Source organism: Lagenorhynchus albirostris, chromosome 10, assembly GCF_949774975.1.
Source record: "Lagenorhynchus albirostris chromosome 10, mLagAlb1.1, whole genome shotgun sequence".
NCBI classification, from domain to species: Eukaryota; Metazoa; Chordata; class Mammalia; order Artiodactyla; family Delphinidae; genus Lagenorhynchus; species Lagenorhynchus albirostris.
Window position 1 is genome coordinate 82,492,245 of NC_083104.1, and position 27,724 is coordinate 82,519,968.

The window sequence follows — 27,724 nt, forward strand, 5'->3', positions numbered from 1 at the left end:
GGCTTATTTAATGCTCATAACAACCCTGCAAAGTGGGTACTATTGCCTTTATTTTACACAAGGAAACTGAAGCACAGAGAGGATAGTAATTTATCCAAGGTGCACAGCTAGGAAGCAGCAGGGCCAGAATTCATACTGAGGTGGAACACATGACCATATACATCATATCCTGCCTCACAATATCTATGGATTATGCTTTTCCACATGGGAAGGCAGAGCAGAAACTGAAGGCTTGGAGTGCCAGTCTGTTGACCTGGGACGTTAACAATAACTCTGTCTACCCTAGACTCAGGATCTGCGACTGGAAAACTAGGTGAAGAGACCCAGTCAGAATCGCATTCCAGTTTCACTTAATGTAGTACATTGGGGCAGGGAGGAAAGATAAGAGCCCACAAAGAGGGCACTTTGCTTGTACCAGTCCAAGAAAATGTGCCCCTAGGATAGACTCCCTGGTCCTTGCTGCTGGACTGATGGAGCTGTCTCCAGGCTAACTTAAAGGGTCTCACATTGGGTCTGCTTCATCTCCAGTAGACCCAGTGCTTTAGGAGCAGCATCTTGAATTTTTATTAACAGCAGCACCTGGAGCAGTGATAAGCAGCCTTGTTGGATTCAGCAAAGCTACTTCCAATTTGAACTGGGATCTACTACAATAGAGAATCTTAATGCTGAGTGAAAAAAATGTCTTAAAAAACTCTACCTTGGGCTTCCCTGGTGGCGCAGTGGTTGAGAGCCCGCCTGCCGATGCAGGGGCCACGGGTTCGTGCCCCGGTCTGGGAAGATCCCACATGCCGCGGAGCGGCTGGGCCCGTGAGCCATGGCCACTGAGCCTGCTCGTCCGGAGTCAGTGCTCCGCAACGGGAGAGGCCACAACAGTGAGAGGCCCGCGTACAGCAAAAAAAAACAAAAACAGAAAACTGTACCTTACGATACCCTTCTTATAATATGAATAAAAGGACTGTGGTTACCAATGGGGTGTGTGGGAGGATGGGATAGAGGAGGAGGATGTGTGTGGACGTGTTTCGTACTGTTTATCATCTGATTCTTTTGGGGTGGGTTTAAAGTTATTAAAAACAATTTTTTTAACCTGCCATTTTGAATGAAGTTAAATGAACCTTGTAAATGATTCTAAATTTACTCATCTGCAGAAAGGTAAGCATTTGAATTAGTATAGTCACAATATGGACCCCTTTAGGCAAACATGGGCCCAGTAGCATTCTTTGGCTCCTCTCTGGTTCTTTCCTCAGAACATTTGAAGTTGTTAATTACACATTAGGCCTTCAACAGCTCATTCTTTTGTTCTTTTGCGGCCCGGGAAAACTGTGTTTGTCTTCAGCTGCTCTAGTTTTTTCTGATACTGACCCAGCAGGTACAGAAGAGCATCTACCCCAAGAGCAGACAAGGCCTAGAAGGGACATGTTCAGAGAATGAAAGGGAACTGGACATGGCCCCTGCCATCCAGGATATGCAGTTGAGAAGATGAGAGAATACACATGACAAAGGCAACACTTAAAAGCACTAAGAAATTAAGAGCAAAGCTAGCATATAGTAAATAGATCCATTTGTTAATACCTTCAGTTATCTGTGATCCTGACCGAAGTATGGATGGAAGTCGCACATCTCTCAGCAAAATAAAAAACAACTCGAAAGCTTAGTGTACCAATGGTGGGTGGATTGCTTCTTCACAAATGCGAGACAATGATTCTTTGATTCAAATACACAATTAACCAGTGTTAATTGTGCCCCGGCTGAACTTGACTATTGAGAATACAAGAGAACATGACCCTGTCCTTGGAAAAGTTAATAAAGTCAATTAAGAGGAGAAAAAATAACATGAAAAAGTGGAGATCGACAAAAGACCATTTGCGGATAAGTAAAACATTGTGTGCTGTAGGAGACCTCATTGTGGACCACGGTAGTGGGAAGAAGCTGAACACTTAGGTCTAATTTCTTCTTCAGTGCGCTTTTTCTTGATGCTGAGAGGCTGGTACCTAGTAACTTGGTCCTGCAATAAATTTTGACTTGATCATGTAATTAAATCACTACACTCCTGAACCTCCTTTAACCCAGCAGTTTTTCTTTTGACAATCCATTTGTTTAATTTTTTTAAACATCTTTATTGGATTATAACTGCTTTACAATGGTGTGTTAGTTTCTGCTGTATAACAAAGTGAAGCAGCTATATATATACATATATCCCCATATCCCCTCCCTCTTGCGTCTCCCTCCCACCCTTCCTGACCCCTCTAGGTCACAAAGCACCGAGCTGATCTCCCTGTGGCTGCTTCCCACTAGCTAGCTATTTTACATTTGGTAGTGTATATATGTCCATGCCACCCTCTCACTTCGTCCTAGCTTACTCTTTCCCCTCCCCGTGTCCTCAAGTCCATTCTCTACGTCTGCGTCTTTATTCCTGTCCTGCCCCTAGGTTCTTCAGAACCATTTTTTGGTGTTTTTTTTTCAGATTCCATATATATGTGTTAGCATATGGTATTTGTTTTTCTCTTTCTGACTCATTTCACTCTGTATGACAGACTCTAGGTCCATCCACCTCACTACAAATAATTTCGTTTCTTTTTATGGCTGAGTAATATTCCATTTTATGGCTGAGTAATTTCTATGTGAGGTCTTTGTGAAGAATAATGAGAAAGCTCAACCAAACCAGTGTAGATTATTCTAGGGGAAGTGACTTTGCTAGGATATTAACAAAGTAGCTTAGATTTCATATTGTGCAAACAATACATGAATATGACAGTATTGCCCCAGGTACAGTTCCACATAAAACAGTCAAGAGATTCATTTCAAGGTTGGAAATTAAAGCCTGTTATTTGGGACTTCCCTGGTGCGCAATGGTTAAGAATCTGTCTGCTAATTCAAGGATACACGGGTTCGAGCCCTAGTTCGGGAAGATCCCATATGCCCACCACAAGTACTGAGCCTACACTCTAGATAGAGCCCACGAGCTACAACTACTCAGCCTGCGTGCTGCGACTACTGAAGCCGGAGTGCCTAGAGCCCGTGCTCCGCAACAAGAGGAAACACCGCAATAGGAAGTCTGCGCACCACCAAGAAGAGTAGCCCCCCACACACGCAACAACAAAGACCCAGTGCAGCCAAAAATAAATAAACTGCACTTACCAAAATTGAAAAAACAAATAATTTTTAAAAACTGGGTAAACTGATCTAGTGATTCCACTTCTAGAAATAATTATGGATATTTGAAAATATTTATGCAAGGATGTTCTTTAGAGTATGTCTCATGAAAATGAAAAAAAAATCGTATGTTCAACAATATCCATTCGATATGGGATAATTGCAGTACTTTGCAATTTAAAAAATTATAAATTTTTAAGAAGTTACAGTCGCCTCGTCGGGAATCACTTGCAGGACAATTACAGCTTATGAAAGAAAACAGCAAATCTCAAATCTTGAGGGGAGGGAAATTAGGAAACTATTTTCCCCTATACTTCTCACTCCCCATTTTCTCTATCAAAAATAGCATATGAAACCAAGGGAGTCTAGAAATCTCAGGTTCTACCGAAATTAAAACTATTTCTCTTTATGCAGAAAACAGAACTAACGTTTGCCATACATAAAGAAAAAGGAAAACCTTTGTGTATCAATAAATACAAAAGGTAGCCTATCGGGACAAAATCTACTTAAAATTCCCAAATCTATGTTTCTACTGTCTGAACTTCACAGCCCAAACACAGCAGTTGAAACAAGTGAGTCAAATATACTTGTTGAGTTCCTACCATGTATGCCAGGCACGGTCCTGGGCAGGCACTGGGCCTACAAAGGTTATTTTCGCAGTTTCCCTGACCCCTAAGGACTCTCAATCTAGTTGGAGGAATGATTTCTTATTTTTTAGTCTCAGGATTTCATTAAAATATGTGACCTTCCAGACTCAGAGCTCAGATTACTTTGCACAAAGCTGAGAAAGCTGGAAAAGTCTGAGTCAGGAGATGTGGCACGTCCCTCATTTTCCCCCCGCTATCCCCCTTAAAAATCGCCATTTTATCCACGACCTGGCAATGGACGCCATGGAGACTTTCACTCCGGAATATCTGTGAGTGACCAGGAAGGTCAGGAAGCAAGCGTGTCGCTCCCAGAGTTTCTCTGGATTTGGGACAGGTCAATCCCTTGGGGCAGAAACTGGCTTTGTCAAGTCTACACCGGCGGGAGCTGTCGCGCCCTACAAGGATTTTCTCAGGCTGTTCCTCGGCTGTCACTTTCGGAGCCCAAAACAAACACTTCTCGAGTGGCAAGGCAGATCTGGGGACGAAAAGGAACCTAATAGAGAAGATAAAATGGTTCATGCCCTAGAATCGGGGTCTTTTGCTACATTTTTGGTGATGTTCCTCACTGTCTTCAAAAGAAAGAAAGCCTAGGGCGAGGCTAACTACGCTCAACATTTCGGTAAAGATTAGAGGCTGGAGAACCCACCAAGCGACCTGAGCTAAATGATGTTCTTTTTTCCCTTCACTCCCGAAATATGAGCTGTCTTCCTTTTCAGTCCACAGGTGGCCTTTTATTCTCGGAGCGTTAGCCGGCGACTCGGACGTAAACCCTTCTCTGGAGTAGACGTCACAGAGACGCTGCTCCTTGTGTCTATTTCAATGGAAAATCTGGCTGGTTTCGTAGGGTGTCAGGATGGCCGAGTGGTCTAAGGCGCCAGACTCAAGCTAAAGCTTCCCTACGTTGGGGATTCTGGTCTCCGTATGGAGGCGTGGGTTCGAATCCCACTTCTGACACACTCTTTTTTCCCTTCCCCTAATTTCCAATACTGACAAGAGCAATATGTATAAGCAATTTATCAACTCACTGTGTTAAAAACTGACTTTCAAAAATTTCTCACAGGGACTGTTAACTTCAAAAATATTAAAAGCTGAAGCATCGCGATATTTTTTGGAAGCCACGCTATTTGGAGCGAAAACGCTTAATAAAGACCGGAGAGTACTACAAGAGGTTGGTTTTTCTGAGGCATCGCGAGATAATCTAGAAACAGCGAGTTTTGGGAACCCAGATAGTTCCCTTCGCTTTGGTGCTGGAGGAGAAAGGGGGCAATGGTCCGGTACCCTGCCTGCTTATTTATCCGGCTCATCCACTTTGTTGCAGACCCAGGCCCTGCCCTGAATACTTCCTGTAGCACTTTGCTACCAACCCCACTCCCCTCTGGCTCATGGCAGTGCTGTCGGCAAAGTAATCTTATATAGATCCTCCGGTCTCTTCTCCATTTTCAAAAGTCATGTACTAGTTCTCAAACATTTCCTTTGTAAATTATGCACATTCACACTCACGTTGGCGTCTGATAATTATTTTGTTTCCTCAGTCAAAACTGAGTGCCGTTGTAACTCCTGAATTAAATGTGGAAGTTATACTTTCCTCCTCCAAATCTAACCACCATCAGTATTTTACTATATTTCTTACACTCCTGTTTTCTCTGCATTCGTGTATATATATTCATAAACATTTTGTTCATTTTTACAGAAATGCAGTCACACGAAACATACCATTCTCTCACATATTATTTCGCTTAATAGATCTTGAGCTCTTTCCACGTGAACACTTAATCTTTTTCCTTACAAAGGAAATGTTACAAATCATTCCACAGGATAGGTAGATCCTATTTCATTTATCTACTTTTTTTTTTCTCAACGTTCGCTGTATTTATAATTACCATTCTTTCAACAAATATTTAATGAGTGCTTATTATGTACCAGGGGATGCGGCCCTGGTGCTGTGGCAGTAGAATAGAATAGGGTAGGATAGGACAGAATTAAATTTTAATTTAATGTTAAAAACAGTAAAATAAGTTTATACCCTGTGTTGCTTATATTCCAGTCAAATGACTGATTCTGCCTCAGGAACACCACATTCCAAGATTCCCTTATCTCTCAGGAGAAGAATATACACATCCCAGATCTTGAGACTAAGTATTTAATGCCAGCTATTGAAGATTCATATATACATGACCATGTATTTCTCTGTCATTATGACCACTCATGACTACTCATTTGAGCTTTGATTTTTATCCTAATAGTCAAAATGCAAGAGACTAGGCAGGTGAAAAGAAAACCTAGTTTATTTGACAATTAAATTCTCCAGAGACATTCATCAGAGACAGATCCAATTGTTTGATCTGAGAGGTCACATTCTGAATTCAGATGGCTGGAACCAAATGGTTTCAAGTACTACCAAACATGCTCAGCTCCCTGCAGTTCTTAAATTAACTGTGGTTAACTGAAATATGAAATGAAATATAAAAGCTTAAGGAGGGGAAATCGATTCTCACAAGACTTCTATTATTTTTATTAAACACATAACTGTACAGGGCATATTATATCATATACATGTATATCCACTGCCTAATAAAATCATTTTCAGAGGAGCAGACAAGTGTATCTATGAATACTCTGGAAGAATGTGTATCTTCTTTGGAGAACTGGGTGAACTGAAAAAAGTCAGGAAGATAGTTGAGGCGAAGAGATAGCAGCTGTTTCTCTTGGAGAGTTCTAGAAGAAAAAAAGAATCAAGAATGCTATCATAAATGACTTTTCATATGACTGTGATATTGGATATTTAAAAGGTTGATTTTAGTTTAAAAAAAACACACAATTACAGAATTTTAACAAAACTACTTTTTAAGAGGAAATTTCCTGTTTCACTTGCAAGTGCCTCTTGGAATTATTGAGAAGATACTCCACCACTTCATTCATCCTCTTCTTTGCCCTCCCCATGGGAAGAGAAAACTGAGTAAGAGTTAATAAGGGTTTTTACCTTCTTTGACCCACATTTCTCTTTTGGGTGACATTAATGTTCAGCTGTCCTTTTGTGGTCTCCCTCAGCCCTTTGCTTTGGTGGTTTCTAGGTGTACCTGTGTCTTCACGAGCTGCCAGGTGAGTGTGTCTTCTGGGTTCCAGGTGTAGGCATGGTAAGAGGGAGTAGAGAAAGTCTTTTCTAGCTTCAGATCCAAACCATGTTTTTCAATCTACATTTACCCCCCACAGAGTTGATATTTTATTTCTGCCACTAGTGAATATGCCTCAATTGTTTCCAAATTGTTAAATGATACTTTTTAAAAAAAGGTAAAATTATGACTTTCACACTAATGAAAACAAATATATGTCAAAGACTACTTAATTCATGAAAAATGTAACAACCAGTAAGATGTTACAACTGGTTCAAAAGAAAATTCAAAATATCACATATTTATAGACAATTGTAATGTTGGAATAAATTTACAAATGGATTTTTTTAACCTGTCAATTTCAGGGCAATGATCAATTGCATTCCACTAAACACAGTTCACTTGCATTTCTGTGGATGAAAATCATTTGCACTATTATCAGTTTTCTACAACTTAAGAGTTGTAAGACACCTCAAATCTATGAAAGTTGTTCTTATGGACTGAATATGTTCCCTCCCCCCTCCCCCCAATTCATTTGTTGAAACCCTACCCGCTAATGTGATGGTATTTGGAGATGGGGTCTTTGGAAAGTAATGAGGATTAGATGAGGTCTACCCTCATGAAAGGGATTAGTGTCCTGAGAGAGCTTACTTCCTCACTCTGCTCTAAGAAAACAGCCTTCTGCAACCAGGAAAAGGTTCCTCACTGGAACCCTGACCTCTCGGACCACCCTGATCTCAGACTTTCTAGCTTCTAGAACTGTAAGAAAGAAATTTCTGTTATTTAAGCCATCCAGTTTATGATATTTTGTTATAGCAGCCCAATCTAAGACAGTTGCCCTAGACAAAATATTGAGTATAGTTGCCTGTGCTATACAGTAGGTCCTTGTTGGTTATATATTTTATATATGGTAGAACATTCAAGTGCTTTATATGTACGTTTTTCAGGTATTTTTATTTTCATTAACATCAGGGTAGTGATGACAAGAGAGAAAAGGAAAAATAGGAGAGGGGAAAATGACTAAAATTTCTATCTAATTCAATCACTTATGGTTTGAAGTGTTAGCCTTTGAACTTTGACCCTTGACCTATTAGTGTCTTCTGTGAAAGCTTCCTCTTTCTTACTTCCTTTCCTCCTTTTCTCATTTTCTCTCCTCCCCTTTTCCTGGTCACCTCCTCATAACTGACCTCCCCCACATGCTGACTGTTTTATCTTTAGCTGAAGGTGGTAGTCAAGCCTGAATTCTAAGCCACCTCTGAGAGTTACTCATTTTCCCTTGGGTATCGCCCATGTATATGTACACATGTTAATAAACTTCTGTTTGTTTTTCTCTTGTTTATCTGACTTTCATTACAGGGGACCCAGTCAAGAACTTAGAAGAATAGAGGGAAAATTATTTTTTCCTCCACTACAAATTGTAAAATTCTACAAGCCTTTTCTGGGAGAGTCTCAACCATTGTTTCATCCATAAAAGAAGTAGGAAAGCAAAGCTAGACTGGGACCTGGTTACAGATTGTGCTGAAGAGGAAAGCAATGAACATTTGTTACAGGTTTTAGAGCACAAGTTAATCTAGAGAGGTTGTAGGATATGAGTTAAATACAATCAAGTGATGACTTTTCAAAAGCGTCAAACTGTTGAATTCTCCTGTCATAGAAGTTGAGGAAGAAACACAGTGACTGAGTAGAACTGTGAATACTTGTGGCAAAAGGCCAAGGTTGTTTCAAGTTCTTTGGAGCTATGTTCCAAAGAACATATCATAAGACCATCTACTTCATGCTTTACTTCCAGGATTAAATGAGACAATGTGTGCAAAGTGCATAACTCTTCGTAGCACAAAGAAAGGGGTCTGTAAATGCTATGTGTAGGTAGAGAGGCAAACAACCAGTTAACTCTGGTGGTGTCGGGGAAAAGTTCGAAAGTTTTAGCGGCTTCTCTGCTTTCGATGCAGGAAACTGAAGCGGAGGAACCACTGAGAAGGCGAGACAGCCAACGTCCTAGAGAGGACCGGGAAGTAACCTTGGTTTTTGTAGGCTAGGCTCGCTTTAGGAGTGGCCTCTTTAGGATAAGTTAATTTTTACCATCCCCATCTGGAGCTGCGGGGAGGAGGTCGGATTCACTGGCCGGAAGGGTGGGGTGAGTCAGGGGTGAGGTGGTTCCCGGCTGTGTGGAGAGCTTGCAGCTCCAGTTGGGGCCCACTTTTCTGCTCTGGCGCTCTCGGCCGTTTCAAACTTGGGACTTCTTTGTGGTCCTCCGCGTCGGTCAGACTCGGGTCCAGGGACCACCTGCTTTAAGGCTCGTCTGCACACTTTCTGCAGATCCTCAGCCCCTCTTCCCCTTCTCAGAGGTGGGTGGGTGGGACTGAAAGTGCCAAGCTTCTGATCTCTTGGTCTTTCTGGTGACCAGCCTTATTCTGAGTCTATCTAAGGGCACCACCCTAAGTTACCTCATTAGGATAAGAGCAAGGATAAGGATAAGATAAGGATGTGACTGACAAACCACACTCCTATCACTATGAAATCCCAAGAGTTTGAGGAGCTTTGTGCCAGGAACCAGGGACAAAGACCACATATATCTATTATACCACACTCAACATTAGCAAATCCATCAGGGCATGCCCAGGCATGAGTTGGCTGGAGCTTGGTTTAGCAGAGATAAAAGTTTACAGTCATACTCCTTCAGGAAAGAGTCTCACCCAATGACCAGTTCCAAGGTCCAGCCTGACTCTTAGGCAAGAATGAAGCATATTTCATTTGAGCCCACAGATATTTGAAAACTTTGAAACTCAGAAGGTAGGTGAAATATTGGAAGTGTTCATTCACTCTGAGACTTCCCTTGTAAAAATAGTGTTTTGTAATATTCATGATTCCCTGCTTTCTGTCTCAGGAAAAGATGCTCATTATATCCAGAAAGGTTTATAAAACACATGATTGTGTACTAGCTAAAAATTGATTGGAGGGTAATAGGGAATGAGTACCTGACTTGTTTGGCTTTTAAAGCGTGAGTAAATAATGCAGAATCATGCTCGCTTCAACAGCACATATACTAAAGTTGAAAATGATACAGAGATTAGCGTGGCCCTTGCTCAAGGATGACACGCAAATTTGTGAAGCGTTGCATAATTTTAAAAGAAATTAAAAGTGAAAATATCAGTAAATGGGAGTTTGACTAAGCTATCCTCAGAATGATACATTTCATCCTAGCCACTGAGTTCATATGATGCACCTAACCAGTACTAACCAGTGTAAAGCATGTCTAAGATTTAAAAGGTGAAGTTAAAATTCAACTAAATTGTGGATAGCTCCAACTCAAATTTAAAATGATACTTTAAAAAAATGTGGAATACCCAGCATAGAAATTAGGTTCAGTGGGGACCAAACTATAACCACTACAACACAGGCGCAATATCTCCACTGATGAGTAGATATACAGTTGTCCCCTGCTATCCATGGAGGATTGGTTCCAGGACCCCAGTGGATACCAAAATCGATGGACACTCAAGTTCTGTATATAAAATGGCATAGTTATTTGCTTATAACCTATACACATTCTCTTACATACTTTAAATCATCTCTAGATTACTCATAATACCTAATAGAGAGTAAATGCTATGTAAATAGTTGCTGGTGCATGGCAAATTCAAGTTTTGCTGTTTGGAACTTTCTGGAATTTTTTTCAGAATATTTTTGATATGGAGTTGGTTTAATCCATGGTTGCAGAACCTGCAGATATGGAGGTCTGACTGTAAATGAGATGAGTGTGGTACACCATCAGAGTGTTCCTAGGAAAGCAATAGTACAGTCGCCAAATCTGATTTCTCTTTGAAATTTAGTATTCAGTTAACTCATCAGCTCTAGTATCATTCAGTTTCTTATAAATTTGTTGTAGAACGGTAGCACTTTATTGAAATGACACATTGAAAATTCCTATTTTAACCCCATTTCATCCATTTTTATTACAGAAATCTCCCTTTCATGGAACATGAGGTGAGAAAGAGACTATATTTCACCACTTAAAATAGCATGCCTGTACTTCTCTGGTGGTGCAGTGGTTAAGAATTCACCTGCCAATGCAGGGGACACAGGTTTGAGCCCTGGTCTGAGAAGATCCCACATGCCATGGAGCAACTAAGCCATGTAGATCTGGACTATGTATCTCTGGTGAACTTCATGTAACTTGTCACCGTGTCATTTTGATGAATGATCCTTTGTCTTGAAAATGTATATAACTGTATCACTGACCTCTAACAAGCAGAACAGTCCTCAGAATTTTCTGAAAGACTATCTCCCGGGTTATAATCCTTATGTTGGCCTGAATAAAATTCTCTTTTTCTTCTTTAGATGGACTTGATTAATTTTTCATCTACATTTGTATAAGTGGAATCATACAGTATTTGTCTTTTTGTGACTGGTTGATTTCACTTAGCATAATGTCTCCAAGGTCTATCCATGTAGTAGCATGTGACAGAATTTCCTTCCCTTTTAAGACAATAATATTCCATGGTATATACCATATTTTGTTTATCCATTTATCTTTCTAAGGCTGTTTGGGTTTAATTTCACCTCTTGGCTATTGCGAATAATGCTGCTATGAACATGGGTGCAAATATCTCTTTGAGACTCTGCTTTCAATTCTTTTGGATATAATACCCAGAAGTGGAGTTGCTTGCCGGATCATACCATAGTTCTATTTTTAAATTATTTGAGGAACCTCCCTGCTGTTCAGATCCATTTATGGCATTTGCACTCTTGCTAAAACTAAACCTATCATGGCTACATAGAAGTTGCTCCAGAGTACAGTTCAATTGGAATAAAAGCCTTTGGTGGCTTTTGCCTTTAGGCTTCTCTCTGAGCTTGCTATTTGGGAGGTAGAGGCCGTTATATTTAAGGTAGCTAATGAAAATCTGGAGAACACCTATTTCAAACCATTCAGAGCCACAGTAGTAGAGAATCCTAGCAGACACCTTGTTTCCAGAAATTTAACTCACCATTACCCCATTTAATTGATTTTTTTTAGTGACCCCTTCCCTCCACCCCACCACGAAAAAGTTTAGTATTTTAACTTTGAAAAGACCAAGTGCCTTCATATTCTCAGCGAGTTAGCACTATTATTCCTTATGGCAGGAATAATAAAACTCTGTTTAAAGGAGCCCCCATCCCTTATTTTTGATCTCAGCCCGTTGCTTATTTCTTTGATAGGACGTGAAACAAATTTTAGTTATTTTGTTTCTGTTTATTTGATTTCATTTGTTGGGTCCGGTAGAAAGTAAGCTCCTTGAGGGCACGTGGTATTTCCTCCTTGTTCATTTGTAAAGTACTCGTCACACACCAGGCCTCCAATATCTAAATGTTATATAAGAGTTTATTTATTGAACTCACATCAGCAACAAGAAGGGAAAGGAAGCAAATCAGATTTTAAATATCTTCCAAGCTTTATCCAACCCGGCAGTGAATGAGACCAGCAAAGGGAAAAAAGGGAAAAAAAACGACGACCACGAAGGGACTCGAACCCTCAATCTTCTGATCCGGAATCAGACGCCTTATCCATTAGGCCACGCGGCCAGCTGACGGAAGCCGTTTCTCACGTAGCGTACAAAAGGTATGTAAACAGGAGGGGGAGGGGGCTTTTCTACCGCGGATTCTGAAGATCTAGCTAAACAAGAGTTCTCAAAATTCACCAACAGTTAAAAACTATTTCCAACACCGTCTAAAAGTTGTAAAAACTAATACATAAATGTCAGGAACTGTTAGACGGTTCATCGTTGTGGACCCTGTTGAAGTCTTTGATTAATGACTTCGAGAGTTGGGGTAGAGAGGAAGACTTTGAGTCTAGAGCTGATGCTGCATCCCTTATGGAAAACAGCAAAGAGGAAGGAGTGAGCACAGATGGTGCATTCGGAGGGGAGTCTGAAGGGAATAATGGAGGTGCTGGAGGAAGGACAGAGATAGCCTAGAAGCTTCATAGAAGGTTCTCCTGTAAGTGCAAGGTTAGCTTAAGCCTAGAAAGGAATAGTTTATTCAGTATATATATATATATATATATATATATATATATATATATATATATACACACACACACACACACACACACACATATATGCTTGTAGGTTTAAAAAGAACGGAGTGAATGGACGCTGTCAAGGAACTTGGTGATTTCCATGCTTGACTTGGATACGTCCCAAATTTGACTTGTTTTTGACAAGAAGATGTCCACTGGTTCGTTTATGGGTTAAGCCACAGAGCAATAGGGTTTTTTGAAAGAACCATGATCATCAAAAGTGTGGGTGGAATAGGAAAGATGTGAAACGTCCAGCCCTAGAAGTAAAGCAGTAACACTCATGTATCCATTTACTCAATGGTTTTGGTTTCTCGAAAATGGCCAGCTATTTGAAACAAAACCAAATCAAAGAGAAATTTCTCCCCTCCTTTATCTTACACTCTTTCACAAAAAGATTTTTCCCCACCAACGTCTCCCATCCCTCCCACTGTTTTCTCCTACGGTATCTTCTCTTGGAGTTAACACAAAACTCAAATTATCGCCTAACCTGTCAATCAAGATTTTTGGAGAGCCTACTGTAGACTAGGGACATTGATGAGGGAGAGACTACTGAGGGTGGGGTGGAGGGTGTCCCAGAATGAGCACGAGATTTGGAGTAATAACAAGTGTGCTTCCCTGTCTTTCCAACACAAGATTATATAAGCTGTTGCAGAGCAAAAAAAGTGACAAATATTTGCACTGCTGTAAAAGTAACTTTAGGATTAAAAACCTTAGAATTTACATTTCAGAGAGGAAAAGAAGAAATGAGGGAAGATATAAAGCTCAACGAACTACAGACCTACCGTTTTCAGTTCTATTATGGACCATATTGCAGAAATGAAACCATTTGGGCACATAATTTTAAGAAAAGAACATTCTAGAGTTAGTGATTTTATTAATAATCCTTTGGCCAAGAGTGAAAATACAGACTGAAGGAATCTTAATACCCTCTACTAAACAAATTTAGAAAATTGAAGGCGGACTAGGGATACTAGCTGGGAATGAGTTTTGCATAGCAATTAAGTTGCACTCTTTGGAAACTGGTGGTTACATTCCAGAGGAGAAAACAAACTTTTGAAGTCTAAACTCTTTAATGGATTCACTTGGATTTTCATCTTAGCAGCCATACCATTAGCAAATAAAAATTGGTCTCCCCTAACTCAGTTTTGTACTTTTTATTTCTTTTGCCTCTTCTTTGCTTCTTGTTCAAGTCTTTAATACATTTTTTAATATTAAAAAAATGGAAGTATAGTTGATTTACAATTTAATCTATTTGAGGTAATTTCTGTGTATGATGTAAAGTAGTGCTCTAGTTTCATTCTTTTGCATGTGGCTGTCCAGTTTTCCCAACACCATTTATTGAAGAGACTATCCTTTCCCCATTATATATTCTTGGCTCCTTTGTGTGGGTTTACTTCTGGGCTTTCTATTCTGTTCCACTGATCTAGGTGTCTTTTTTTTATACCATACTGTTTTGGTTACCATAGCTTTGTAATATAGCTTGAGGGCAGGAAATGGATGCATCTAGCTTTGTTCTTCTTTCTCAAGATTGCTTTGGCTATTCAGAATCTTTTGTGGTTCCATAAAAATTTTAGGATTGTTTGTTCTTTTTCTGTGAAAAGCACCATTGGAATTGTGATAGGGATTGCTTTGGGTAGTATGGACATTTTAACAATATTCATTCTTCCAAACCATAAGCAAGGCATATCTTTCCATTTATTTGTGTCTTCTTCAATTTCTTTCATCAGGGTCTTATAGTTTTCAGGGTACAGGTCTTTCACCTCCTAAGTTAAATTTATTCTGAGGTATTTTCTTGATTGGTGTTTTAAAGAGTGAGTAAAAGTGAAGGTCCAAAAATAATAATATAACTTCATATATTTTACTTTAACTGAAACATCACCAATCTTTTGAAAAGAGAGAGGAGAAATTCCTTATAAGTTTCTTTCATCATATAAGTTTCTTTCACACTTAAAATGTGTCTGGTACAGATTCCAGTTTCTATTTATTTCAAGGGAGTGAGAACTTCAAGACGTTTTGAATCTCAGTGGAGAATCCTCTTAGATTTTTATATTTCCTCCCTTCTTTGTTCATGGTGATATTGCATTTTATTAATAATTGCTGCCTTTATATGCAATCTTTGCAGCTTTAAAAATTAAGGTTAAGCTACTAACGGGGTTCAGGACATGCTACCTCAAAATGTGGTACCTTGGTATATTGACTATTTAAGCTGAAGGAGTTTGAGAAAACAGGTTATAAAACTCTCAGGTGGAGGTGCTTTCCCTATACCTGGAGGGAAAGAGCATCCTTACCTCACATCCCCTACAGATAGAACTGTGATTTCTCTGCTCTTTCTCTGTAATTCTGATCTTTCACCTGTTTGTTCCATTTAATCCAAAATCTCTTTCCCCTTCAAGAGCAGGTACATTTTTATTCTTCCAAATACATGTCTTTTCTGTCATTTCCATGGTTCCTTGGAAGGGCAAGAGATAGTACCTACCTGCCAATCTCCTTGCCCTAGTCCATGCCTTCCCTGCTCTCTTTTACTTTTTCTCCATCCTTCTTATCCCCCAGTTTTAACTTCTTCAAAAATTGAAGACATTTTAAGGGGTTATTGTAATAGTTCTTTGGCTGATGAATTCACAAGCAACATTTGTTGGGTGGAGTATCGGTTGTGAAAGCATGTGCTGGCATGGGACATTGACACGGTGAGGGTGTCCTATTTTCAGCACTCTGGAAGACTTATTTTCCCAGCATGGGCTGGCAGCATGGAGCAGTTGATTTTTTACCCAAAATGATTCTAAGCAGGGAAATCATTTTAATTTAATCACTTTAAGCTCCATCCAGCAGCTCTACATAAGGATCATCACTAGAGATTACTTGAGGGTGGAAGATATGACTTCTCTTTCTGTGAGCTGCGTACCCCTTGTTTCATGGTGGAGGTGATTCCATGCATTCCACCACATCTACAGTTACTTCCTCCACTGAAGTTTTGAATTCCTCAAAGTCATCCATGAGGGTTGCATCAACTTCTTCCAAACTCCTGTTAATGTTGATCTTCTGACCTCCTCCTAGACCATGAATTTTCTTAATGGCATTTAGAATGGTGAATCCTTTCCAGAAGATTTTCAATTTACTTTGCCCAGATCCATCAGAGTAATCACTATCTATGGAGTGGAATCTTAAACCAGTCAATCTGGAATTACCTAGTCAACACTAGTGAGATAATCTGCCTGATAGACCCCTGCCATCCTCCAAAGGAAGGTGACCTTGCCACAAACAATCCACTCTTTGCTAGTAACATCCTTGTCCTGCCCCCTCCTGTCTGTAAAAGTCTTTCACTTTGTACAGCACTTTGGAGCTTCTTTCTGTCTGCTAGATGGCATGCTGCCTGATTCATTAATTGTTGAACAAAGCCAATAAGATCTTTTAAATTTATGCAGTTGAATTTTGATTTTTAACAATGTCTAAATTCAGAAATTTTGTTTTTCTCTGAAAACCTTGTAAAGCATAAGCATTTTTCTACAGTCTGTCTTCTCACCATCTGCCTGGGAATCCCAACCAGACATAAAAACAAGCAAGCAAGCAAAGTCAGTGTTTCCCACTGCTGTCCCAGCAACCCAGGTCTAAGCAGACAGCGTCCTTCTTTAACACTCAACACTGTTCCCTGACAACCACATAGATTGGTTTCCCTGCTGCACTTTAGAAAGACACCTATATTCGGTTACATAACTTCCAACAGTAGGGGATGAAAAATAACTTTTCCTCTACCTTCTAAGGTCTCAGCTGAGGCCCCAGTAACAAAAGACAGATTAAGGAAAGAGCAGACATATTTATTAACGTGTATATCTCATATACACATGGGAGACACCCAGGGAAATGAACAACTCTCAAAGAAGCAGCTTAGAATACATGCTTAACTATGATCTTCAGCCAAAAACAAAGAAAGAAGTACGTGAGGAGTTGACCTAGAAAAGCACGGTAAAGGAGAGTACGGTTTGTCATGCAGATTTAAGTCAGGGCCTTCTCCACTGATGAGATTCTCTTATAAGGTTGTGAATTTTGGTCCCAGGAACCATCAGCAAAATCTGAAGACCTGTTAGAACTGCAAATTCTCGGGCCCTACCCCAGACCCACTGAATCAAATTCTGGGGATGATGTCCTCAATTTATATTTCAACGAGCCCTGCAGATGATTCTGATGCACCTAAAGTTTGTGAATGACTGGACTAGTAGGACCAATGCCTTCTGCTCTCTCACCTTAGAGCAAGGGGCCTTTTTTCTCTCCTGCCTAGAGAAAGCGCAGGAGCGATAGGGATCTGGAACACTTCTACTGTTCTGCGCATCCAAATCCCCAGTGTCTTGAGGAACCCCCTCTGCTGCACTCTTCCTCCCACCTTTCTGCCTCCTGCTCTTCACTTCCCTTCTTGTCTTTCTCCTCCTTCTGTGTTAACTTTCCCAGGATCCTAGTTCATTCCAGGTTCTGTCCCTAGATTTTCAGGCCCAGTTGTTCCCAAACTGGTCTATCTGATTCAACTGAGGGATATTTATTATTTTTTAACATTTATTTTGTTGAAGTATAGTTGATTTACAATGTTGTGTTAATTTCTCCTGTACAGCAAAGTGATTCAGTTATACACATGTATATATACATAGATATACATTCTTTTTTCATATTCTTTTACATTATGGTTTATTACAGAATATTGAATGTAGTTCTCTGTGCTATACAGTAGGACCTTGTTGTTTATCTATTCTATATATAATAGTCTGCATCTGCAAATCCCAAACTCCCAATCCTTCCCTCCCCCCCACAAGTCTGTGAGTCTGTTTCTGTTTCACAGATAAGTTCATTTGTGTCATACTTTAGATTCCACATATAAGTGATATCATGTGGTATTTGTCTTTCTCTTTCTGACTTACCTCACTTAGGATGATAACCTCTAGGTCCATCCATGTAGCTGCAAATGGCATTATTTCATTTCTTTTTTTATGGTTGAGTAGTATTCCATTGTATATATGTACCACATCTTTATCCATTCCTTTGTCGTTGGACATTTAGATGGCTCCCATGTCTTGGCTATTGTAAATAGTGCTGCAATGAACATAGGGGTGCATGTATCTTTTCCAATTACAGTTTTGTCCAGATATATGCCCAGGAGTGGGATTGCTGGATCATATAGCAGCTCTTAATTTTAGGTTTTTGAGAAACAAACGTTCTGTTTCCCATAGTGGCTGCACTAATTTACATTCCCACCAACAGTGTAGGAGGTTCCCTTTTCCAATTGAGGGACATTTAAATAACATAAGATTCCCCAGCAGAGCCGGAGATTCTGAGCGCACTCAGCGTCTAGGGAGTGGGGACGGAAGTCCGTAGTTTTATTAAGCTCCTCCAGGTGATGTTCCATCTTTAGGGACCGCAGAAGTGTTGTATAAAAAACACTTATATATCCCTTTAACCTCTGGGTCTGAGGGTCGCCTGTGGCCCATGCTTTGTATATGGCCCCTTGTCTATCCGACACTCCCCGCCCCGCGTGCAAATCCCCTGGGTCTCGACAGGGTCTGAGTCGCCGGGATGGCCAGGTCCGGAGCTGGGGAGGAGCCGAAAGGAAGATCGTGATTTCAGGTCTTCAAGAGTCCCACAGGTGTGAGAGAGAATCAGAAGAAAACTTAGGAAAAGGATTTAGGATTTACCCCAAATACTCATTTCTGGGTTGACCCTCGTACCCAAAGCCAGAGAATGGCGGGAGGCGCCTGATGGCTGGAACCTCGGAGAGTAAGGGGTCTAACGACTGCAGGCGCACGGACAAGCCTACTCCTTAAAACGCCTTCCTTCTGCGTACTTTTCACTCCGTGGAGGATTCGGCCCGAAAGGGGGCGCTATAAGGCTGCTCGGTTTCTTTCGCTCCTCTTCCCGGTGCGCGCTTCTCGGTGGTGCTCGCGATCCCAGCCGCCATGCGGTTTCCCGACTCCGAGGCTGGACGCGGGAACCTACCGGAGTCGGGGGCTGCGACCGACGCGGGCCTGTCTACAATGCCCCTTCAGTCTTCTCTCCTACCTGGACCTGAAACCCCATGACACCGTTTAGACTTTCTTCTTTTTATCCTCCTGCATTATACTCGGTTTTCTGGCAACCTTTTTAAGCAGAGGTCTTATCCCAGACCTTTCCCTGGGGGCGGCCAGTCAGGACTGCTCCCTTCTCCACCGGCAGGTGGCCGTCGAGCTGGCGTGACCAGTAGTGGGAGAGCTCAGGACCAGACGGGACTTTCGGTAAAATGTTTAGTTTGCCTTCTCGCAGCCTAGCTACAAGACGGTATCCAGCATAGAAAACTCAAAGATTGAATTTGTTGAAGTAAAATTTCTTTGAAAATATAGTAGCGGGTCATAGGAACATTTCTGAGCTTCTTTCAGAAGGAGGGGGTGTAGCTCAGTGGTAGAGCGCGTGCTTAGCATGCACGAGGCCCCGGGTTCAATCCCCGGCACCTCCAGGTTTTTCTCATTTAACAATTACTGTTTTTAGTACTGAATCGTTCCTGGGCTCATTCTCGTTTGCTGAGAATGTCCGCCGTCTGGCCTCTTTTCTGATTCTTTTGTTCCCTTCAGGTCTTTTAAGTCACAGAAAAAACAAGGAAAACAAACCGACTCTATTTTGTTTTTAATATGGACGCATTTTTGCTCTAGGGCCGTGGCACCACACTGGGTAGCTGAGTCAACTAGCGAAAGACACGATTAAAGAGGCTGGGGGAGCACCAAACCGGTCAGGACTCCAGAAACCGAAAAACAAGCGAGGTACCAAATTAACAAGCACAATTACATAGTTACGTTTCGCAGTATCATCTAAGGGCAAGAAAGGAGAAAAAACAAGAACAAATGTGAAGTCCATTTGAACTTTTGAAAATGTGAAGGAAATTTTCTTTAGATTCCTTCATTTTCTGAGCTGTTCCTGGGTGAAGGAATAGATCCTTGGAGAGGAAAGCTTTCCTATGGGTTTCCCTACCACTCTCTTCCCATTACAGCCTCCCTTCTCTTCGTTTTTATACATTATATGCATTTCTTTGACTTATTGTTCCTGACTTTTTTTTTTTCATTGTTCCTGACTTTAGAGTAACTTTTAAAGTATAATGTAAGCTTTGGATCTAGATAGAAGTTCTTTATTGCGTTAAATAAGTTCTCCCCTTTTTACCTGACTTGAAGTAGCATGTGATTGGCTAATTGTAAAAGATGAGTTAAGGAGGGGAATCAATCAAAAAATAAAGATACACACTCCTACCCCCTATTCTTACCACTCCTGTCTCCATCCCACATTTTGAAGGGCCTCACACATGCACGTGTGAACATCTCACACACACTTCCAAGATTCATACATACCCTTGGCCCTTCCAGGGCCACCTCCTAGGCCTAGGACCATGCACATTAATGTCATGGTCTGCCCCCAGGAGGATAGATTCAGAAGGAGGCCTGTGCAGAGCCCGGAAGAAGGGAGGATCAGAGCGGTTTGAGCAGAGAATTCTAGGAACCCTGGTATCATTAGGGAGATACTTGGCCAGGAGATGCCCCAGGGCATAAGCACTTTTTGCCCAGGCTAAACCTGCCACTGAGTGTTTGCTCCAGAGTTTAAGGGTATATTTGTGTTTAACAATACCTGAGGGACTTCCCTGACTGTCCAGTGACCCAGGCTCCTTGCCTCCACTGCCAGGGACATGGGTTCGATTCCTGGTTGGAAAACTAATATTCCGCATGCTGCAAGACCTGGACAAAACAAACAAAAACAATACCTGAAACAGTCCTTTCCCGATGTAGTTCTAAGATTAACCTTTCATGCTGTCTTTTCCAAAATTCTCAGTTTCCTGACCCATGTATGTGTGGGTCTGGTAGTATCTCTTGCAACTTGTACCTGCTGGACTGTATACTTGACAATACTTGAAAAATTGGAATGTAATGTAGGGGAGGAAAACATTTTCCTCGACCCTTTTAGGGTCCCTGACTAGGTCTGAAAATTGAAACAATAAAGACAGATAAACAGGAGAAAAGCACGCAAATTTATTTAGTATAAGTTTTATTATGACATGGGAACCCTCATAAGAAAATGAAGACCCAAAGAAGTAGTTAGACCTGTGTATTTTATGCTAGGTTTGAGCCATAGTGGAGAGTCATGGAGGAATATGATAGATGATGAAATAAAATTCATATTTTATGATAAGACAAGAAAAATGTAAACATGAATTTTTTCTCTGCCCTTTTGGGTGTCTTCTCTCCCCTTTAGTGTGTATCGTGCATCTGCATTAACCAGACCTCCTTAGGAGATAACATCCCTCCTTAAACTTGTAAGGGGTCAGGATGACCCACTACTTGCTTTGTACATGCAGATCTAGATTGTGTAAACTGTCACTATGTCATTTGACGTATTTATCAATGACATATTGTCTCAAAAACTTACATAACTGTACTTTGACCTCTAACGGGTGGAACAGTACTCAGAGCTTTCTTTTTTGTTAGTTTATAAGTTTATTTTATTTATTTATTATTTTTGGCTGCATTGGGTCTTCATTACTGTGCGCGGGCTTTCTCTAGTTGCAGAGAGCGGGGGCTACTCTTCCTTTGTGGTGCGTGGGCTTCTCATTGTGGTGGCTTCTCTTGTTGTGGAGCACAGGCTCTAGGCGCACAGGATTCAGTAGTTGCGGCATGGGGGCTCAGTAGTTGTGGCTTGCGGGCTCCAGAGCGAAGGCTCAGCAGTTGTGGTGCAGGGGCTTAATTGCTCCGTGGCATGTGGGATCTTACTGGACCAGGGCTCAAACCCATGTACCCTGCATTGGCAGGTGGATTGTTAACCACTGTGCCACCAGGGAAGTTCCTCCTCAGAGCTTTCTGAAAGACTGTCTTCCAGGTTATAATCCTCAGGTTGCCTCAAATAATATTTTCCATTTCTTTCTTAGATCATCTATAGATTAATTTTTCATCGACATAGGTTAAGGACATTGTGGTAAATGGGGGAAATTTAGCAAGGCTTGTCTTTTAGGGGTCTTCTTTCTTCTTGACATCCCTTTGTCTTTGGAGATAAGGGTGTTTCTTTCCTGCATACGGAGAGTACCTGTCACAGGTCACCTTTTATGACCTGTTTCAGGAAAAAAAGGTAATGGAGGGAGGTCAGAGTGCCCTTTCTGCTTCTGCTGTTTTCTCAAATTCCTTCAGCTTAAGATATTCAATATGCTAAAGTGTCATATTTAGGAGTTGTATGTCTGGAACCCTGTCAGTAACAAGATAGAATCTGTCAAAGGAAGAACTGATCTAAACTTTATAGATTTCTCTAACAATGTTATATGTTAAAGGTTTATGGGGATTTTGTGGTATAGATCATATTATCTCAGTGTTACCTGAAAACTGAGTTCACTTCTTGGTGAGTGTTGAGCCAAAAGACACAACCAAGCCAAAGAGTGGGAGAAGGAAGGATTTACTACTTGCTAGGGAGAACACTGGGGATATTTCTCAGAGCTGTGTCTCCCTGAACGGCAAAATTGGCGAAGTTTTAAGTTAAGGGTACATGCATATTCACGAAGGGGCTCAAGCAGAGGAGAATTCAGCATAGAATCGGGGCAAAGGTTGACAGAGTCCAGGCTCTAGTTGATTGAAGTCACAAGGGTCACCAAAGGTCAGCATTATCGTTCCTTAGGTTCCAGTTAGTCTGGTGGTTGAGCACTAGAGAAGGTTTGGATCCGCACAACAGTTCAAGAATGTGCTTCAGGCTAATCTTTACCTTTGAAACAAAACTGGGAGTCTTTACAACTGATACATTGCCTCTGATGTGGTTATTTCCCTGTTCTGATAATAGCTGTTTGTTCTTATATTCTTTTGTTCCCCTTAAAATCATTAACTACTGAGACTTCTTCTTCTGCAAGGGCAAGCACTGTGGCCAGGCTTAGATCACAAAATGGCTTAGGCCTAAAATGGCTTCTCTTATGTCAAGAAAGCTATGCCTGGTTCTCTTTCTCCGTGGACCCCCTACCGAATCTGCCTACGTTAGGGCTGTTAAATTAATCGAACAAGGAGGCCAATAGACTGAGGTGGCTCTAATGTCCACATAAGCAAACTAAACCTAAGGCTGTAAATACTTCAAGGTTACAAAATAGAAACAATAAGGACAACCCGTCACAAACAGCCAACTAGGCTTTGAGTTATAGCCAATCAAATAATTTTCTTTCTCTGCTTCTGCACCTTCTTTATATAAGTCTTTCCCCTAGCTCTTGTCAGAAGGTATGTTAAAGAAAGCTCTTCTGAAAACTTGAAAATGTTGATTTAAAAAAAACATGAATTTATACTACTTTCTCAAAGTTTTGAGAATGATAAGAACAATGAAATGTATGTCTTAACGGGAGAATCTTAGGAATCTCACCTCTAAAGTGAATTTCTCTGTCAATTAAGAGTGCTAAAGGTATTTCCCAAATAGAGAAATAAACTCTGTAAACTGTAAAAGATACTATATATTGGTAACAGAGCTGTTGCCCTAGTCACACTTCAAGTGCTCGATAGCCACATGTGGCTAATAGCTACCATTTGGACAGCACAGATACACAACATTTCCATTGTTGTAAAAAGTTCTGTTGGACCACACTAAGTTAAAATATTAGTCTTTTGGAAGAGAAAGCTTCACTCCAACCAAAAATTATACAATTTTACTTTTGAAGATATTATTGAAACATAATAAATTTTTTAAAAATTTGGACCACTGAATGAAATCTATTTGTAAATACCTAGATGGTCTTTGAGATAAAGGATTGAAGCCTTGCCATAACTTTAGTTTTTTGTTTTTTGGAAGGGGAGGTATGATAAATACAGATAGAAAAGATTCAGCTACCCAGAGAGCTTCTTGGGTAAAGTTTTCCTAACCATAACTTTGGAAAGTTTGGAGGAATTTGTCCTCACCATTATAAGTGCTTTTATGTATTGGTAATTTAAGCATCAAAGTTCTGGAGAATGACTTAGGCGCCACCAGGTGGTCATCTTGGGAACACCAAAATCCTTTGCTATGTATGAGAGTTTTGAGATGGCCAATATCTTTCTGTAATGGTAGATTGTTGTTTTTGAATATGTCCTTCTGGAGTCTTAAAATCGTATTGAGAAGCTGTTTTTACAATACATTTTTATTTAGCTTCAAATTTCTGCCTTTAGAATAGTATTCACTATTCATAATTGAGCTATTTTTCAGATGCTATTTTTCTCTAATAAATCATTAACATTTTCCAATTATTAATTGAGGTTCCCAAGACAGATAAAAATCTCTGTGTTTCCATATTATAGCATTCCAAAATCACAAAAACTCGAAGTCATATGTGCTCTCAGTATAGATGATAACTCTTAAATCTTTAGCAAAGATGCTCACATTAGAACTATTAGTCCAGTCATCTGAGTAGATGTTGGCAAAGGGGTAGCTTCCTTTACAGTGTTAAGAAGTTGCAGTGTCTCCAGCACAGAGTATACCTTGAAATTTTAAAGATATGAACCATTGACAATGAATTGTCTGGGGGAATATCAATCAGCACATGGAAGTCAGGATATACTCCCCCTTTCTCTATCTGACAAAAGGATCAAAGGAGGATCATTAATATAGTCATATCAATAGATAATTCTGGTCACCGCAGTCTTCTTCATCAGCTTTTAAATACACTCATGTCTGACCTCACCAGACCTCTTGCCTCTGAAGAGCTTGGCAGTCAGCACAGTCAACAGCCTCTTCCAGCCTGCATCTTAATAGGATTCTGTTTTAGAATTTCCGCTTTTGAATATTCTTGCTCATATGATCCATGTCTTTTCATAGCCTACAAAAACTGGTGAATCAGAGGAAGCTTTTTCCTCTGCTTGGGTATTTCTCTTGTCGTTTCCTCTGGACTATGTTTAAACACTAAGCTTTCCTTAGGGAGAACCACCATGTACACCATCCTTGCCATGAAGGAGAGCGAGGTGCTGCCTGCAGCACAGAGGGACAACTGCAGAGACTAACAAATGTGCCAACGTGAGAAGAACCATAAGTTCTAAGTGAATATGACTGCTTGGTCTCAGGGACAGTGAAGTGAGAGGGACCTAGTGTATTAAAGCAGTTCCCCACTTACTTTAAATCATGCTTCAGGTCAAAAGCCTAAAGAGGACCAACTGGGATTGAAATCAGAATCTTCTATCAGTCTTTTAACCAGAAAATAAAAAGGCAACAAAACTCTTGTCATCTATGAATACATTTTTCTTCCATTTTTTGATTGAAAACAGCTGTATAGAACCAAGTACAGTATATGGAATCAATGGCTTTTCTCTCCTCAACCAAATTATTTTACATTCTACTCTGAGTCCTGATTTTCAGTACAGGCCCAGAGATGTGGCTCAGACTCAGGAAAAAGACCCTTGAATTTTGGGCTCCCATATTATCAAGCTCTCTTATCTGTTCCATGCCATTATTTTGTTTCTGATAACTTCAGAGTCCCCTGAAGCCAACAGATTCAATGTAAAGTGGAAAGAAAGAGGCTTATTTTTTTTTTAATTTATTTTATTTTTGGCTGCGTTGGGTCCTTGTTGCTGTGAGCAGGCTTTCTCTAGTTGCAGTGAGCGGGGACTGCTCTTCATTGCAGTGCGTGGGCTTCTCATTGCAATGGCTTCTCTTGTTGCAGAGCACGGGCTGTAAGTGCACAGGCTCAGTAGTTGTGGCGCAGGGGCTTAGTTGCTCCGCGGCATGTGGGATCTTCCCGAACTAGGGCTCGAACCCATGTGCCCTGCATTGGCAGGTGGATTCTTAACCACTGCACCACCAGGGAAGCCCCCTACTTTGTTATTGATGACACAAATAATCTTTTTATATGGTGTAACCATTAACTTAGAGTTATAATTAATTTTTATGCTTTTGTTTTTTAAATTCTATGCCAGATTTAAAAGTGACTTGTACACCTACATCATAAATTTTACAGGATTCTATATTTATCTATATGTTTACCTTTACCAGGGAGTTGTATATTTTCATTCAGTTTTGTATTCTGTTTATCACCTTGCTCAGCTTGAAGGATTCCCTTCAGCATTTCAGCTGGGGGCAGGGACAGTGGCATACTTCTTTATGACTGGCACTCCTGTTATAGTAGCTGGATGCTGGGCAAGAAGCAATAGCCTCAGGTCTTCTTTGCATCTCTCTCCTGGCCTGGAACCTCTGTCTCATGCTGGGCATAAAGGGGCCCCAGTATTTTCAGGCCTCCAATAAAATAGAACCTCTTTTCCATGAGTGGGGACTCGGTGAAAGACAGGAGCCCTCACCTTTTGGCTGCACTTGTCCAGAACTTAACCTCTGCAAGGAGATGAGGGCAGGATTAGAAATGGAGGGAAGATATTATAGTTCTCCAAGTGGAAAGTGGGTAGGGGGTAGAGGGCATGGAGCCCTGTTTTCTTGGCTGTATAGTTCGGAGTACAGGTTCCATCAGGCTGGCCTGGGGAGGGAGTAGGCTGTGACTCAAATGCCACAGATCTTCATTGTTATAACTGAATTCTAATATATTTTCTTTCTTTTTGGTTTTAGAATTTTATTTATTTTTTTATACAGCACGTTCTTATTAGTTATCCGTTTTATACATATCAGTGTATACATGTCAACCCAATCTCCCAATTCATCCCACCACCACCACTCCCCTGCCACTTTTGCCCCTTGGTGTCCATAAGTTTGTTCTCTACATCTGTGTCTCTATTTCTGCCTTGCAAACCGGTTCATCTGTACCATTTTTCTAGATTCCACATATATGCATTAATATACAATATTTGCTTTTCTCTTTCTGACTTACTTCACTCTGTATGACAGTCTCTAGATACGTCCACATCTCTACAAATGACCCAATTTCGTTCCTTTTTATGGCTGAGCAATATTTCATTGTCTACATGTACCACATCTTCTTTATCCATTCGTCTGTCGATGGGCATTTAGGTTGCTTCCATGACCTGGCTATTGTAAATAGTGCTGCAATGAACACTTGGGTGCATATGTCTTTTTGAATTATGGTTTTCTCTGAGTATATGCCCACTAGTGGGATTGCTGTGTCATACGGTAATTCTATTTTTAGTTGTTTTTTTTTAACATCTTTATTGAAGTATAATTGCTTTACAATGGTGTGTTAGTTTCTGCTTTATAACAGAGTGAATCAGTTATACATAATGTCCCCATATCTCTTCTCTCTTGCGTCTCCCTCCCTCCCTATCCCACCCCTTTAGGTGGTCACAAAGCACCGAGCTGATCTCCCTGTGCTATGCGGCTGCTTCGCACTAGCTATCTATTTTATGTTTGGTAGTGTATATATGTCCATGCCACTCTCTCACTTTGTCCCAGCTTACCCTTCCCCCTCCCTGTATCCTCAAGTCCATTCTCTAGTAGGTCTGTGTCTTTATTCCGATCTTGCCCCTAGGTTCTTCATGAACTTTTTTGTTCTCCAGAGTTTGTTGTTTGTAGATTTTCTGAGGATGCCCATTCTAACTGGTGTGAGGTGATACCTCATTGTAGTTTTGATTTGCATTTCTCTAATAATTAGTGATGTTGAGCAGCTTTTCATGTGCTTCTTGGCCATCTGTATGTCTTCTTTGGAAAAATGTCTATTTAGGTCTTCTGCCCATTTTTTTTTTGCGGTACGCGGGCCTCTCACTGTTGTGGCCTCTCCCGTTGCAAAGCACAGGCTCCGGACGCGCAGGCCCAGCGGCCATGGTTCACGGGCCCAGCCGCTCCGTGGCATGTGGGATCCTCGCGGACCGGGGCACGAACCCGTGTCCCCTGCATCGGCAGGGGGA

The 27,724-nt window shown here is 40.8% G+C and overlaps 1 long non-coding RNA gene and 4 other non-coding genes across 5 annotated transcripts; 4 read left to right on the plus strand and 1 right to left on the minus strand.

Moving 5' to 3' along the window:
• The first annotated feature begins 4,644 nt into the window (after window positions 1-4,644).
• Window positions 4,645-4,751, plus strand: TRNAL-CAA (transfer RNA leucine (anticodon CAA)). The gene is made up of 2 exons: window positions 4,645-4,682; window positions 4,706-4,751. It is a non-coding gene; the product is annotated as a tRNA-Leu (tRNA).
• A 4,168-nt stretch (window positions 4,752-8,919) lies between these two features.
• Window positions 8,920-11,244, plus strand: LOC132527642 (uncharacterized). The gene is made up of 2 exons (XR_009543035.1): window positions 8,920-9,041; window positions 10,867-11,244. It is a non-coding gene; the product is annotated as an uncharacterized LOC132527642 (long non-coding RNA).
• LOC132528273 (U6 spliceosomal RNA) lies at window positions 9,927-10,031 on the plus strand. The gene has a single exon (XR_009543157.1). It is a non-coding gene; the product is annotated as a U6 spliceosomal RNA (small nuclear RNA).
• A 1,149-nt stretch (window positions 11,245-12,393) lies between the features above and the next one.
• TRNAR-CCG (transfer RNA arginine (anticodon CCG)) lies at window positions 12,394-12,466 on the minus strand. The gene has a single exon. It is a non-coding gene; the product is annotated as a tRNA-Arg (tRNA).
• A 6,887-nt stretch (window positions 12,467-19,353) lies between these two features.
• TRNAA-AGC (transfer RNA alanine (anticodon AGC)) lies at window positions 19,354-19,425 on the plus strand. Its single transcript has one exon. It is a non-coding gene; the product is annotated as a tRNA-Ala (tRNA).
• The last annotated feature ends 8,299 nt before the right edge of the window (window positions 19,426-27,724 follow it).